This window comes from Colius striatus, chromosome 1 (genome assembly GCF_028858725.1).
Source record: "Colius striatus isolate bColStr4 chromosome 1, bColStr4.1.hap1, whole genome shotgun sequence".
Taxonomy (NCBI): Eukaryota; Metazoa; Chordata; class Aves; order Coliiformes; family Coliidae; genus Colius; species Colius striatus.
Genome location: NC_084759.1, coordinates 98,056,970 through 98,071,887, shown reverse-complemented (window position 1 = coordinate 98,071,887; position 14,918 = coordinate 98,056,970).

Here is a 14,918-nt window from a genome sequence, read left to right as displayed (position 1 = left end):
TTCAAATTTATATCTTTCTCCTGTTTGATTAATGCAAGTTTCTCTCTCTTGCTAGGAATCCTCATTGTCCTTTGAAGGAACAGAGCAGAATAGTTTATTTGAAGATTTTTATTATTCCATATAAATATGTTATGGAAAACATCATGTAATTTTTATATCACAGATATTATTGCTTTGTGTTTCACAGTTGAATTGTCAAGAAGCAGCAACTTATAAGTTTAATAGTATAAGGTGCCATGCACATTTCCAGACATATAAAAGCATAATAACAATAACAATAAATTGTAATGGTAGGTGTAGAATTATCATGTAGGCAGAACTGGATAAAGTACACAGCTTTAACTAGGGACAAGTTACTATGTCTAGACATTCAGATTAGTCATACCTGACTTCATTTCTTCTGCCACAGGCACACTATATTTACCGAAATTAATCTGAGTATCAGTCAGGCAGTCAGTGCTAGGATGACTTTTGCTTTCAAGCCTATCCTCACACCCCTTGCCCCCAAATTAAAGAGCTGAATGCCTCCTAAATTGTTTCTGACTGACAAAAGCTGTAAAGTTGACTACATTTGTTCTCTTTTTAATAATCTTTGTCATCTTTGTAGGTCAGTTCAAGTTTGGCACAAATTTTACCACAGATCTTGTAACATAACAGTGTTATTGACACCTTTTCCAAAATAAGACGTAATTTACAAACATGTTTTTCTTTCTTTTACATCACTGGTCTCCATGACATTACTGACGAATCTGATAAAATCATTAAGGGCACCATCTACTTATTAAGAACCGTGTCACACATTTCTCTCAATGTTTTATTTTCATCCTAGCATTCATCCTAGCATTTGCCGCTGGCTAATGTCTCCCCTATTACTGAAAAGTAGCCCTCTACAAAGTAAACTGTTCCAGTCACTGCACTGTGCAGCATTAGGAGAGGTGGAAGGAAAGTCAGCATTTTGTGTGCAAACGTTAACATTGATGATCCCCTCATTAACTCTGTTACAGGAACTTTAATACTATCTGCTAAACACGAGAGCTAAAATATTAAAATCTCTTAGAAGATCCTATTCAACAGCTTCAAACACAATATCTCTAACCTTAGGGCAAGGCAAGAACAAGCTGGTCCTGCAGTAGTGTGAAAGCATGGATTCAACGAGATCTTCCCTTGGGGAAGGTGGGAGCAGTTTCACATTCTGCACAAACCTATTTTTCCTAATTAACATGTTGATATTACTACCAAGTCATCTTCTCCTTTATCCCCTACCCTTTCATTTTTTTGACTTGCTGTGTCTTGCCTTTATGGTAGAGTCACATTTCTTTGGTGACATTTTGTGCAAGTTACTTTCAAGTTAGTTTGATTGTTTGGAAAAAAAAAAGCAGTAAATCTGAAACAATCAACATTGCTGATGCACACACAACTGAGGAGGGATGGCAAGAAGCTCTACAGAAGCTAACTGGCGTGGTCAAGGGAGGCATTTGTGTGGGTGGGCAGATGACTTAGCATAAGGGTGTATTGTCTAATCTCCTGTGGCAAGAAGTTCATTCGGGTAGAATGGGCTGGTTATAAGAAAAGGGAACTGAAAGGTAGTGTTAATTAAGCACATTTTTCTCTGCTTCTGTTGTGATCCCTGCCTGAGAGCAGTCCTGGCCATTGCCAGAAAAGGTGAGGCAGCCTCATGGCAGGCTCAGCCAGGAGCTTTGGCATGTGTCACATCTATGCCTTGCCCAGCCAGAAGGAATTGCTCTCAAAATACCCCTGCTGTATGAGAGACCTGACCAGAGCCTCTCCAGGAAATTGTCCATGGCAAATGCCAAAAAGTGTCATGGTGGATACCTGTGTGAGTCCTGTTCTTTTTTTTTTTTTTTGCCACATCAAACACAGCCACAATGGGAATCCTGCTCTCTTAACTGGGGCATCATGAAACACTAGATGTAATGTTATTACTTTGATTTTTTATTTGCTTTTTGTTGGCTCAGTAAGCCTGTTGTGCTGCTTTATGTGCCTCAGATAACCACAGGCTGAGTGCAGAGATACAGACAAGGACACTTTCCCTGTGTGGAGGAATGTTTTTCCCCTTTAACTTGCTCTTAAACCCCAGAGTCGGAGAATGAAGAAATTATTGTTTTGGCCATGCCTGCCTTCCACACATATTTACTGATATCTGAACACAATTTTTAAAAAACATGCTGTGGCAAAATCTGTTCATAACTGGTTTTTTCCTTTTCTTGCTGTGAAAATTCTCAAGCTAGTTCTTTTTACCATGGATGATGCCATGCACTTTATTGCTAGAAAGTATCTGTTCCATGCCACATAAGCAAAGCATCTCACACAGCCTCCTACACAAACATGCTAATCATACCTTGAAAGTTTACAGCCATATCAGACAGAGAGAAAAATGGGGAAGACAGCCTAGAAAAGGAAAAGTATGTGACAGAAGAAGCAGATGATGATTTATTATTAGGATAGTTTCCTGTAAAACAAAGGCTGCTTCAAAGGTCTACTTCTACTCTTGCGTTCATAGGAGAGTTCCAGCAGCATATTAGAAATTTCCAAAATCTCTTATAGCTCATGTGGATCTGGACTCATCTCACGTACTCTTAGCAGCCTATCACTTTTACTGTTACAGAGGTGAGTAAAATCAGGAAGAGAAATGGAGAACAGATAGTTCTATACGCTGAAAGTTTTTCAGTGCAAGGACTAACTTGTTAGTCATCTTCACCCCTATTTGTGTTGTGCCCTGCACAGTTTGGTCTTACTACCAATTAGAGCCCATGGGTGGCTGCTGTAAGGCACAAAGGCAGAAAATGACAATAGCTCAGTGGTAAAGAAGAGCAGTAAGGAGAAGAAAGAAAAAGTGAAAGAAATTACTTCTGAGGAAGATGTTAAAGGAACAGTAGGAGGGTGCTTATCACTGCTTTTCCCATGTGCCATTTTTGGTTCAGGGAATAAAATAATAATGCCTATTTATCAGTTGCTCTGTCTTGCTAAGCAGACCAAATATCTAAACAGGCACATTAGAGTTAGAGAACTGCACAGCCTTAATTTTACACAACTAATCTTTATTTCTCATTATGTCCACATGCAAAAATTTGACTAGCCTACAGTTAGGCCTTGTATGGGCTAGATAACAGTGCGAGTATCTGCTGGTGTTATAACTTCTGCCACAGTGATTCAGAAAAGAAAAGGAAAAAAGATGAAGCACTATAATGCTGCAGTCTCGAGTCTGAGTCTTTTCTTGCCTGCTTATTTATACTCATTACCCTTCTGTTGCATTCACGTAAGTCATAAAAGAACACAGTGCTTGATACTTGCTTACGCCACTGTCATGCAGACAACTAAGCCTTAAAATATGTTCATTTGTTGAACATGGCATGATACCACAAGTAATAATTATGGTACTAATTTCAGAAAAGATCACAAAGCAAGCACTGGCCTAGAAACACAAAGCATTTTATTTCCTAGTTTGAGTCTTTTTTTTTTTTCTGTACAAGCTGTACTAAATGACCTAAATTAAAAGCTTTCAATGAACAAAACCCAAGAATTGTAGCTAATTAAGACAGAACACGTGTTTAAAGCCTGGAAAACAAAATCCAAAGCAAATGGTACCACATTGAACAATGTGAAACCAGGTTGTTTTACTAAATGACACTTAACTAATTCTTCTCTTTGCTTGTTCTGGGTTTGCAAGTTGCCTTAGCTGCACATGATTTCACATTAGGTCATTAATCCCCTCTTCTTAAATGTTTTTTTTTTTTTTTATCATTATGATATTTGATGTCATTATTTTATCTCTGTCTTTCTTTTTCTCTGCTTATTGGACTCAGAGTGGGAGAAAGAGAAAAGAACTTAGACTCTATAACACTTCATATTTTTTTACATGGGACAAAGACATTTCATCTTGCACAGGCAAACAGAACGTGGACATTTCTGAGTGTGAGGTATAGATATAAAGAATGACCCCTCCCTGACTTATATATTTCTAATCAGTGATTTACGGATTTTATCATCAACTCTTGCAAGCCAATTAGTGTTCTCTTAAAGTTCTTCTTAGGAAACTGAACTGGAAGCATCAAACCAGCTTCTGCTTTTAAGCAGCTGTTACTTGTAATTTTAAAATCAATTCTTCTTTTTCTCAAGTACTATTGAGCCTGGTAGTGAATCTGTAAGGTAAAACACAGAGCTTTTTCCTTGGAACTCCAGCACTTGAGAAGTGCAGAATGGTAAAACTTGAAAATCTTCATTTTAGACTTGGCCTCACTTTTAGGATGGAACAATGACTAAAGGATGAAAGAGCTGATTTTCACTGAAGTGTTATTGGACCAGCATGAAATATTCTACTTGAAGGGAAGAAGAGTTGTGACTGAGATCAAGCCTCATCTGTGAGGTAACAATGATTTATTAAGCTCTTGTTAGAGATTTTATGACCTCTCTATATCCAGTGCCTACTGACTTTCTGAAGTTGTTTAAGGAGCATTTCAGATTCAAGTAAAATTTGTCAGCAGATATCATAAGCTCACACAACTCTTTTTCACAAGTTTGATGATCCTATATGTGATCAGCGAAGCCCTTTTTTGAGAAAGAGAAAGGGAGAAGCAGAATTATAGTGACAACCTGACCCAGCTGAGGGAAAAATGCATGATCAAATAAAAAAGACTTCTGTGACTGCATTACTATTTCTATCTGTGTTGTGGTGGCCTTGTATAGTTTTGCTTTGTGTAACTGTCCCACTTTTGGAACTATCTTAAAAATAATGTAAGCAAAAATTAGAAATAAGTCTTTATTGTATAAGGAAACATGTTTTCCCTTTCTGTCTAAGTGTCTAGAAATGCTGTCTTTGTCCTTCCATAGCTTTTTAAAAGCTTTGGGAACTTTACATTTTCAGTCCAGTAAGCCAGCAACAGGCAAGCACTCATTTACTGACATGGCTTGCCATCTTGGCAAGTTTGCTGCTACTGAGGTCTCTGATCTAGGATGTTGTTGAGGCTTGTCCATTGCTATTTACAGGGAGGGAAACAAGTGATACTGTTGATAGAGACCTAGAGCATACCAAGAGTTGCTACACTGCTCTGGGGAGTGATAAATGGATACTTCCATTCAGGTCTTTTAATGTTTTCCATTGTATGTCGACACTACACTTCTGAAGAGAATGGATAACAAGATGTAGACATCTGTGACTTGAAGTTCCACATCACCTCACCCATTTGAACCTTTCTTTCTTTTATGGAAGTGAGTCACTCGGAGAGGAAGGCACTAGGACTGTAAGGACATAACAATGTCACACAAGTTGTATTCTTCTTTCCTTTCTGAACAGATCTATGTATTTGATTGCAGTGGATTGTTAAAGTATGTTTGTCAAAAAAACCCAAAGGGGTTGAGAAAAACATAGGAATGAAAGGTCAGTATCTGGAGCAAGTTCATAAGATAAATACTCCGTATCACAGCAGATAGAACAAAGACTACCAACTTTCTACAGTTTTCTAAATAAACCCTTTTTAATCTAATTTTTGTCAACATTTTTGGGAGGTAAATACTCCTGTAGAATGAATTACCCTTTTTTTTGTGCCAGCTATACATAGGTCCATTTTTATTCTTTCCCTTTTACCTCACTTTCTCTTCACTTCCACAGCAAAATAAGAAAAAGAGGCATGGCAGAGAAAGCAAGAAGAAATGGCAGAGAAACAGTGTCCTCCTTCCCTCCAAATTTCAAAAAGTGACCAGCTGCTATCTGAAATGCAGGATATATGTACACCCCTATTTAGAGATATAGCCAAAGCCATGGCATGTAAGAATGTTGATCACAAACTAAAACTTGAGCACCCCTTTGTCGGGCACCATTTCACAGGTGGAGTCCAATGAAAACCTAATACTTCAATTTCCACTTCACATTCACAAAGATGCTCTACTCCTTTCCTTTCTACTCTGACTATGTGAGTTCATGAAAAGACCAAAAAAATGCCCCAAACTTATAAAAAGAGGGAGTGATATCAGTTCTCTGCCTTTGAATCCACATTGACTGTTGCTTGCAAAAACACTATGGAAGACAGTTAATCCATCATTGCTTTATAATGCCAGAGAGAGTTCCCTGCAGGAAAAGTATCTCCTGGAAAAAGTGTGCAATGCCATAAAAGGCTATGTTAGATTTAGACATGAAGGGATGATATACAGAGATATGTCTGAAAAATCAAATAATACTTCTCATATTGTCCTACTGCAAGACTACACGGTGGCTTTTGCCACTAGCACAGTGCATAAACTACTACAAATGTACGCTGCAAGGATTTTCTTGTTGTCTATAAAATTGATTTTTTAGATAAAAATTAAGAGACAGACCAGTGAATTCCACCATGGCTGTGACACCATTAGCTTTCTCCAAAAGCTCTATTTATGCTCAGTTATGAACAGTCTTTGATAATCTGCACATATTTCTGCACTTTATTGTATTGCAGTGCTAGTACAATAATTTTTTTAAATCCATATTACCATGCTTGTAAAAAAGGATAGGGTTTGAATATAGTTTGATGGACTATTTATTATAGAGAAATCCATGTACAGCTGAAAAATGAGATCATAATGTCTAATTCTGTTCATTCAAGTATCTAGATTCAGTTTTGTATTCTGGAGCTGTATTCCTAAGTATTTTTCTTTATGTTCTTCTGCCTGTATTTTTCTTTAATAGCTGGTAAAAAAGTCATAAGAAGGAGCCTTCAAATAATAGAGTCATTTTTCCTTTAGCAGAACTAATAACTTGCACATCTGAAACATTTTCAACACCTTAACCTAAACCAATGCAAGGAAGACCTCTCAAGAAAATACTGAAGAAGTTATGTTGAAATAGAAGTCTGGACAACCAGATATGAATCATTATTGTCTCTTCCCTCTTTGCAAGTGATATTTTGAGGAGGTTTATGAGCATTCAATGCAGTTATTTTCTGGACTGGTTATTAATCAACAGACATTGTAATGCCCTCTTTCTATAGCCTCCTGAGGTACTTTTCTTACCAGTCTTCTCAGATACATCTTTCACTAAAGGAAAAAAAATCCTATGTTTAATTAATCTAGGGCTGCCTCTATAAGATAGACATGCACTCACAAAAATCAAAACAAAACAAAATCCCCTCCCATATTAGAGCTTTTCACTGCCAAATATCTCTTTTTGTTTGTTTGTTTATTTTCTGAACAGTGCTAAGAAACACCTTATTTCAGTCTTGCTAATTCAAGTTACGGATTTGTACATTCCTATGGCCAAATGTCCTTATTGCCTTCAAAAGGAAAATATCATAGAAACATAGAATGGTAGGGGTTGGAAGGGACCTTTAGAGATCATCTAGTCCAACCCTCTTCAGTAGCAGCTCCACCTAGACCAAGTCACACAGGAACGTGTCCAGGCAGGTCTCGAAGACCTCCAAGGAAGGAGATTCCACGCCCTCCCTGGGCAGCCTGTGCCAGGGCTCCCTCATCCTCACAGTAAAAATAGCTTTTCCTTATGTTTAAATGGAACTTTTTGTGTTCCAGCTTCATCTCATTACCCCTTGTCCTGTTCTCTAGCTACAATAGAAAAAAGGGATGCCTCAGCCTCCTGACACCCATCATTTGGATATTTGTAAATATTAATAAGATCCCCTCTCAGTCTTCTCTTCTCTAGACTAAAGTATATTAGTAACTTTCTGGTCTTTCTCTTTTCCTTTACACATTGAAATATCTTCTTACTTTCCAGCTTCCTTCTAGACTCATAAGTTTTAGAAATTTCTATTTTTACAAATGAGATTCTCACATCCATATGATCCAGGAAGCATGATAACAAAGGAAAAAGTGAAGCCATAAAACTCAGTAAAATCAGTGGAGTCAGACACAGTACTGCCAATCAAACAGCAGATAAGCTTACAAAACTAAGTAGTGTGATTTCCCAAATGCACTGAGGTGAACCAAAAAAGTGTGCTATGAATCTCTGGTGCTTTTAGGAATAATGTGTCTGGTCTGATAGCACTGTAAAGCCTTCCAGAACCTTTTCCAAAATGAACAGAGTTAAAGGAAAGCTGGCTGTACAGGATTACCTAAGTGCACACCTAGGGAAGGTAAAATAATGGACTTTACAAGGAGTGCTCCCCTCTTGTTGAAAACTAGACCTCAGTCTTGCCCTGTGACAGTTCTGATTTACTTGAGAGAAAGAAGACCTAGGTGATCTGTTAAAAATTATCTCTGCAGAAAAGAGGAGGCTGTAGGTATAATCCAGAAGACTTACAGAGGTTTTGCCAGGAGAGACAGCAGCAAGCTTGGAGGCAGTCGTGGTGCAAGGCAAACCTGTCTTTGCTGTTGCTATGGAGTTCAGATTAGGTAAAAGAAACTTATAACTTCGATCTTTCACTTCATGCTGACTTTATTGTGCTTTGCTTTGAGGAAGCTGTCTGTGCCACCTGGACAACTGTCATAGCTTCAAAGAGAGGATCTGCAACTGAAGCTGGACCAGCTGAACTCATTATGGATGGAAGCTGCAGGTGGGGAGTGAGAAAAGTGCAGCCCAGCCTTGGACTGAACAGTAATGGTGGATGCAGGTCAATACCCACAGCCTTGAAGATAAAGGCATGCAGTCTCGTGACTGGAGGGTGTGTTTATGGAACGCAAGGAGCAACATGCACCTCCCCTCTTAACAAATGTTCAAACTTTTGCAGATTAAAATGATTAAACTCCCTTCAAATATGAAGTTGCCAAAGTCATTTTGTTGATGCTTAGGTAAAACACAGAAAAAGGGCCAGAAAAGTTGCTCTTCAATGTGAATTTAATAAAATGTTTCTTTACCCTTCAGGTATCCTAAATGCTGTCTCCTCCACAAGGCACCCTGTAGTCATCAGAGCTTAGCAAACATAGATGCATAGACTCTGTGAAGTTCAACATAGACATAAGTGACCTCAAAAGAAATTGAATAGTGAAGTGACTAAGGATATAAAAATTAACTTCAAGGTAGGATAGGAATGTCATAGATTTTTTTAAAAATGGCAAATATCTCCAATATAAATAAAGTACTTGCAAAATGAAATAACTCCAACAATACATACACAGTGATAGGTCTTCAAGAAAGAAATGGTCATTTCATGGAGAATTTATAGATGGTATGGATGGTTCTCTAAATATATCTCATTGCTGCACATTGATGAAAACATGAGCACAGTATTAGAAAAAATTAGGAAAGGATGGACAACAAAACCAGAGGACATTGCTATGTTACTGTTCACATGGTTGTAGAGTGGAAGTGCAGTGTTAGAGGAGAGATGGCTGGAGAGTGACACAGTAAAAGTCTATAAACTCATAGGTGACACGGGCAACATGAATATGGAATTGAAAAAAAGTCACTAGAAGAGCTAATTACTGTATAATTTCTAAAAATAACCAGTGAGCTTGCTACGCAGCTCAATACAAATACCATTCTGGTCTGCAGCCTTCCCAAACTTGAAGCTTGCTGTCCAACTACAGAAAAACAGCTCTGCAAGACAGGAAGCTACATCTCTCCCTTCAGGCATAGATGTGTGCCTGATCTTAAACTCAGTATCTTCACCAGAGGTTTGGCCAGTAACCCAGAGTAATGGGTATGAATTCAAAATGACCATTTCTCTGAGTAATTTGCTGTGGTTCATGGGTCTTCAGCCTCCAGCGCCTTCCTTTCAGCACTCCTGGGAAGGGAGAAGGTGTAGAGAAAGGACACTGAAACAACCTGCCGCAGATCCAGAAAATGAGTAATTGCTTATGTCAAAATAGTTTCTTATGTTTAAATGGAACTTTTTGTGTTCCAGCTTCATCTCATTACCCCTTGTCCTGTTGCTAGTAATAGTTGGAATATCTTTCTTGTAACTGTTCCCTCCTAGCCAGACAGGGTAGCTCCATGCTGTCTGCCTTCTCAGATGACATAGCAGCAGACTGCATCAAAGTTCCTTGGGGTTTTTTGGAGGTAGTTTCACCTTCCAACTAGGAAGGAGGGAGAAACTTGGCACAAGATTCCCAGTGTTTGCCAGGGAAAATTTTCAGATACCTTTAGTCTCAATGATTATCAGCATCAGATTCCTTTTTTAAGAGATAAGGACTGTCATTGTGCTTCTATAATCCATTTGATTTGCAAAAATCATTCTCTGTTTGTTGAAAATTATTTTATTTTCCAACATACCACAGAACACAAATAAGTCTTTGACTTAAGATTGGAAGTAGAGACTTTTCAGCTGCAGTTTCGCTATAGTTTTTATATATTAGTATATATTAATACACATCTACATTTCAAATGTCTTTTATCTATATGTAGAAGTCATTCTCATCTTAAATTGTAGAAAATCAGCAGTACTAAGCAAGAAATTAAAAGTGTCTAATAATCACAATGTCTAAATATAAACAGAAAGCCTAAATCAGAGGTCGGAATAAAACTTGTCTGTGGGACAAGTAAACACAGAATCACAGAAACAGAGCTTGGAAAGGACCTCTGGTGAACACGGGGAGCAACACTCCTCTCAGGGCTGTACCTGACATTGGTTGCCAGGGCTATTCCCTAGTGGTCTGATCTTGTGGTTTAACGTCACCAATCACTCAGGAGAACTGTACTGATATTAAGATGAATAGATTATTTTAAAAGAAATATAGAGTTGATGACATTCAATTTTAAGTACAGTGAAGCAGATGGAAAATTAAATAACTTCACCAACACATACAAAAAGAGAGGTATACAAATACCTCAGTATAAAGGCAGGTACCTATAACAAGTGGATCTAAATTGATTCTAGCTCATCTTCTCTCAAAAATGAAACTTTAGAACAGTATGAGCTGTAAATTGTCTAGAGTAACACATGGGTCTTTTTTGATTAAGCTTTTCAATCAGGTCTCTCTGAAATGCCCAGTAGCTTCCCACTGGAGTATGATGACAGGTAACACTGAGCATTCAGTGATACTTCAGTAGTGCGGGAAAAGCGTCTTCACGTTTTACAAAGGATCCATTTTGTTACTGTAAGAAAATTTTTGAATGAGTAATGTAATAAAAGTCTTTGCTATGTACTAGCAATTATTGCATAAACGACCACGTGTTTACTTATAGGGTATTGTTTGCTATTAAATGTATGTACAAAGTGACTACAAAGAAATATATTCTTTTAAACAAATAGCTGTAAGGAATAGATGCATCTTCAGGAACTATCAACAGCTTAATGCAGTCGATATTCAAATCCAAGCATATGTTAGTACCTACTAATACTATCAGTCTCTAGGTTTCCAAATAAAATGTCAATAATTCCAAGAAAAGATCATTTTAAAAGACAGGAACTATAGTAGCAGAAACTCTGAAAACACAGCTCTGCCAGCTTAAATGCAAATCTCTCTGTCTCACAAGGGAGGAGAGAGAGATGGGATAAAGCTGTGTCATGCAGACTGCCTGTGCAGAAATGCTAACATGGCTGAGGCAGGCAGGCATACTTTGCCACTGATCACATCAGGCTATTAGGCAACAGCCTTTGTAGTTTACCCACTGCAGAAGGAAAGGGAAACGATTATATACATCAGAGCATTGTCTCAGTGAACCAATATGTGGGGGAACCCCTGCCCTCCTGCCACATAGCCACTGATAAAGCATGGGAGGCAAATGTGAAATCTGCCCACATCTCTGCCTCTGTCCCAAGCCGTGTTCACAGCAGTCACACATCCCAGGCATGTGCTGCACACTTGCGTGCTGCCCTAACCACGCCCCACGCTAGGCAAAGCTCTTCCCTCTACAGGAAACCTCTTCTCTCTACTCTGCTCATCTCTGTTTTACCCATCATACTGTTTCCCGTGACCACTGACAGAGATCCCATAAGCAAAACAGCCTCTTGGATCAGTCATTTCATCTGGTGGCATTCAGTGGACAATGTTCACCAGTTGACGTTGCACTGGTATTTATTCGCTGTTCACTGTAATAAGAGATGATATTTACTGCTCAATTGATCACTACAGCAACAGGTCTGGTTCTGAGGAGAAGGATTGTGCCCTATTGTTTCACCGCATTCAGACAAGTTTGAACATTGTGGCCTTAATGCTCAAATACACAGATCCACTGGTGTGTGTAATATGCTGAATATAGCAGATCAGCCTTGTTGCAGTGAAGCTGGAAAACGTATACTCTTCAGGAAGGAAAGCTGATGAAATCAGAGACTTGATTCTGTTTATATCCATTGATATACAGCACAAAACTTACCATACCTACCTGCTAATGTGCGTTCATTTTTATTGCATTGAACTCATTTAGGGCCTCATCCTTAGTCCAGATATCAGTGGGAGGGTTTTTTTTAGTCTCAGCAAGCACTAAATCCACCATTCCCACTGTGCCTTTCTCTGTCAGAAGAAAGCAGTTGCAGAGATTAGACATTCTGCAAGGGAGGCCACAGGGCTTGATGCAGCATCTCTTGTGATCAGCCGAATATGAGAGAACAGTTCAGCTTATAAAAATAACCTTCCTGTAACACAAGGATCATTTTGTGTGTGCATAAGCTTCAAGACAGCAAAGTCAACCTTCATCCGAAACCACGAGACAGGAAGATTTTCAGAAACTGAGTTTTGCAGAATTTTCCATAAAACAGCTAACTGTCTTTGAAAATGTACTCGCAAAAGCTATGCTACTTTTCCCATTTTCTTTCCCCTCCTTTAGCTTTCCCTTTTGATCAAATTAGTCAGACATTTTACTAACAAACAGCTGTGGAAAATATTCTCACATTCATTTCAATATTAGTTGACTCAAATTAATTAGCTTTAACTTTTTCTCCTCCACAAGCCTACCAAATTATCTTGCAAAAATATTTTTATATTTAGCATCTGTCTCATTATGTTTAAAATTATCTGTTCTCATTCATCAGAATTTTATACTGGGAGTCTTACATGTCCACTTGTTTAGAAGTTAGTCATATAAGCAATCGTCTGAATTATTAAATGGGACTAGATGTAACCTGACAGCTTCAAACTGCCAATATCTTCCCTGAGCAAAAAGATTTTGGTCAAGATTTTTTGGCATTTATTTCTCCTCCCAAAGAGCTGCCTCTTTGCACTTGCCAAGTTATAAAAACATTTGGAAAGGCTTCTCTCAGCTCTGCTGATGTAAACATCTGGAGTGCCAAGAAGAGAAAAGCAATTTTTATAAGAAAACTTAAAACATTGAACTGTAGAGTCATTTCCCCCAAAGAAGAAGCAGATACATCACCAGGCATCCCAGTACAGCTGAATCAAGCATTTGAAGGTAAACAACAAACACGAAACTCTCTTGGTTGGGTGGCAAGTAAGGAAATAGCTTCATAGCCCCCACGTATGTCAATATAGTCCCACGTAAGCTATCATGTAGTTTATTTACGTAGGCACATCTCCTATGTCATAAGCTTGGCGATGGATGCTACAATTATAAAATCTTTTGAAAATTATGAATAGACTAAAATTCATGACACAATTTTCTTGTAACTGACAGCACTACTGTCAGGTGAAGAGAGGTGGATAGGGGAAAGGTGACTCCCAACAAATCACTAACACCTTCAGGTGCTTGGTTGCCATCCTCTGTATTGCTAACTGCAAAAAGAATACATTAGTCCTCTGAATATTACCACTGCTGGGAAAAAACAGCTCTATTGACAAAGTTAGTATTTTGGCAAGGAGTTGTCAGTTTCCCTTGTGTCAATACTGACAGTTCCTTCCTGGTGATGGTCCTGACAGCCCTCATGTAGATTAATGAACTCTAGGGTTTGATGAATTAGTTGTTTAGTCCAATGCTGAATTATTCTTGAATGTCTTGGTACGGAAAAAAACAAAAGTCACCACTTCAGCAAAAGAGTGGGTTTCACTCAGTCACTTTTGCTACATCTCCAAAGAAGACCACCTGCAGACAGAATAGATGCTGAGGAACAAAGGTGGGGATTGACTGGTAAGCAACCTTTCCAGATGGTTAGCAAGGGTGGGAAGGTGAAATGCATCATTCTGAGGTTATTTCATAACTATCATTTCAAACTGAAAAGTTTAAAAAAAAAAAAAAAATCATTTTCAGTTTGTCAAAGCAAACATCAGAAATACTCGAGGCCTCCATGAAATACTTTTTTGAGAGATGGGAGACAAGAAACTAGTCATACAATGGTGTGACAATGACTCAGTTCTATTTGCTTCTGACAATAAAAGATAGTTCAAAAGCTATCTCACAGATTAGCTAGGGATAGACTGACGATGAGATGACCCAAGAACTGAAGGCATTACTGCTGTTGTGCAGGTTTCTTAGAATAAAGAAGTGTTCTTAATACAGATAGTTACTTGTGTACTTCAGTTAAAAAAAAAATGCAGTGGCCATGAATTAAGATGGCCTTGAACTATGCCTGGAAGCTAGCTACAGTGTCACAGGATGTCCATCACCTGTTGAAATCAATTGGAAGGGTAAAGCTGAATAGCTAAGAAGTACACGGAATGGCTATTAAACATCTGGTTACTTCTTCGGCCTATATGCTCACACAAGCTAAGGCCTTAGCACATATAGTAACTGAACATAAAAGAATAGGAAAAGTGTATTTTCAAAAATGGTTGTTAGGAAAGAAAAAAATACATCTTAGAATCATAGGATAGTTTGGGTTGCGAGGGTCTTTTGAGGATCGCCTAGTCCAAATCCCCTGGCACAGGCAGAGACATATTTCACTAGATCAGAAAAAAGATAAAAGACTGGAATATAGACAGAATACAAGGTTTTAAGACTTAATATCCCCGTGGGAAAATCTTAAAGGAATTTTCTCTTTCTGTATGCTATTCCTGAACTGTGAGCTTGGGAAAATGTATATAAACTGTCAGAAAGGCATAACCTTTCACATAGCTGTAACTACTGTAGAACATGCACTCGTGCACTATTTTGCAGTGCAGACACACACACAAAAAGAAACAGAACCATAATCTAGTATAAAACTGAAAGG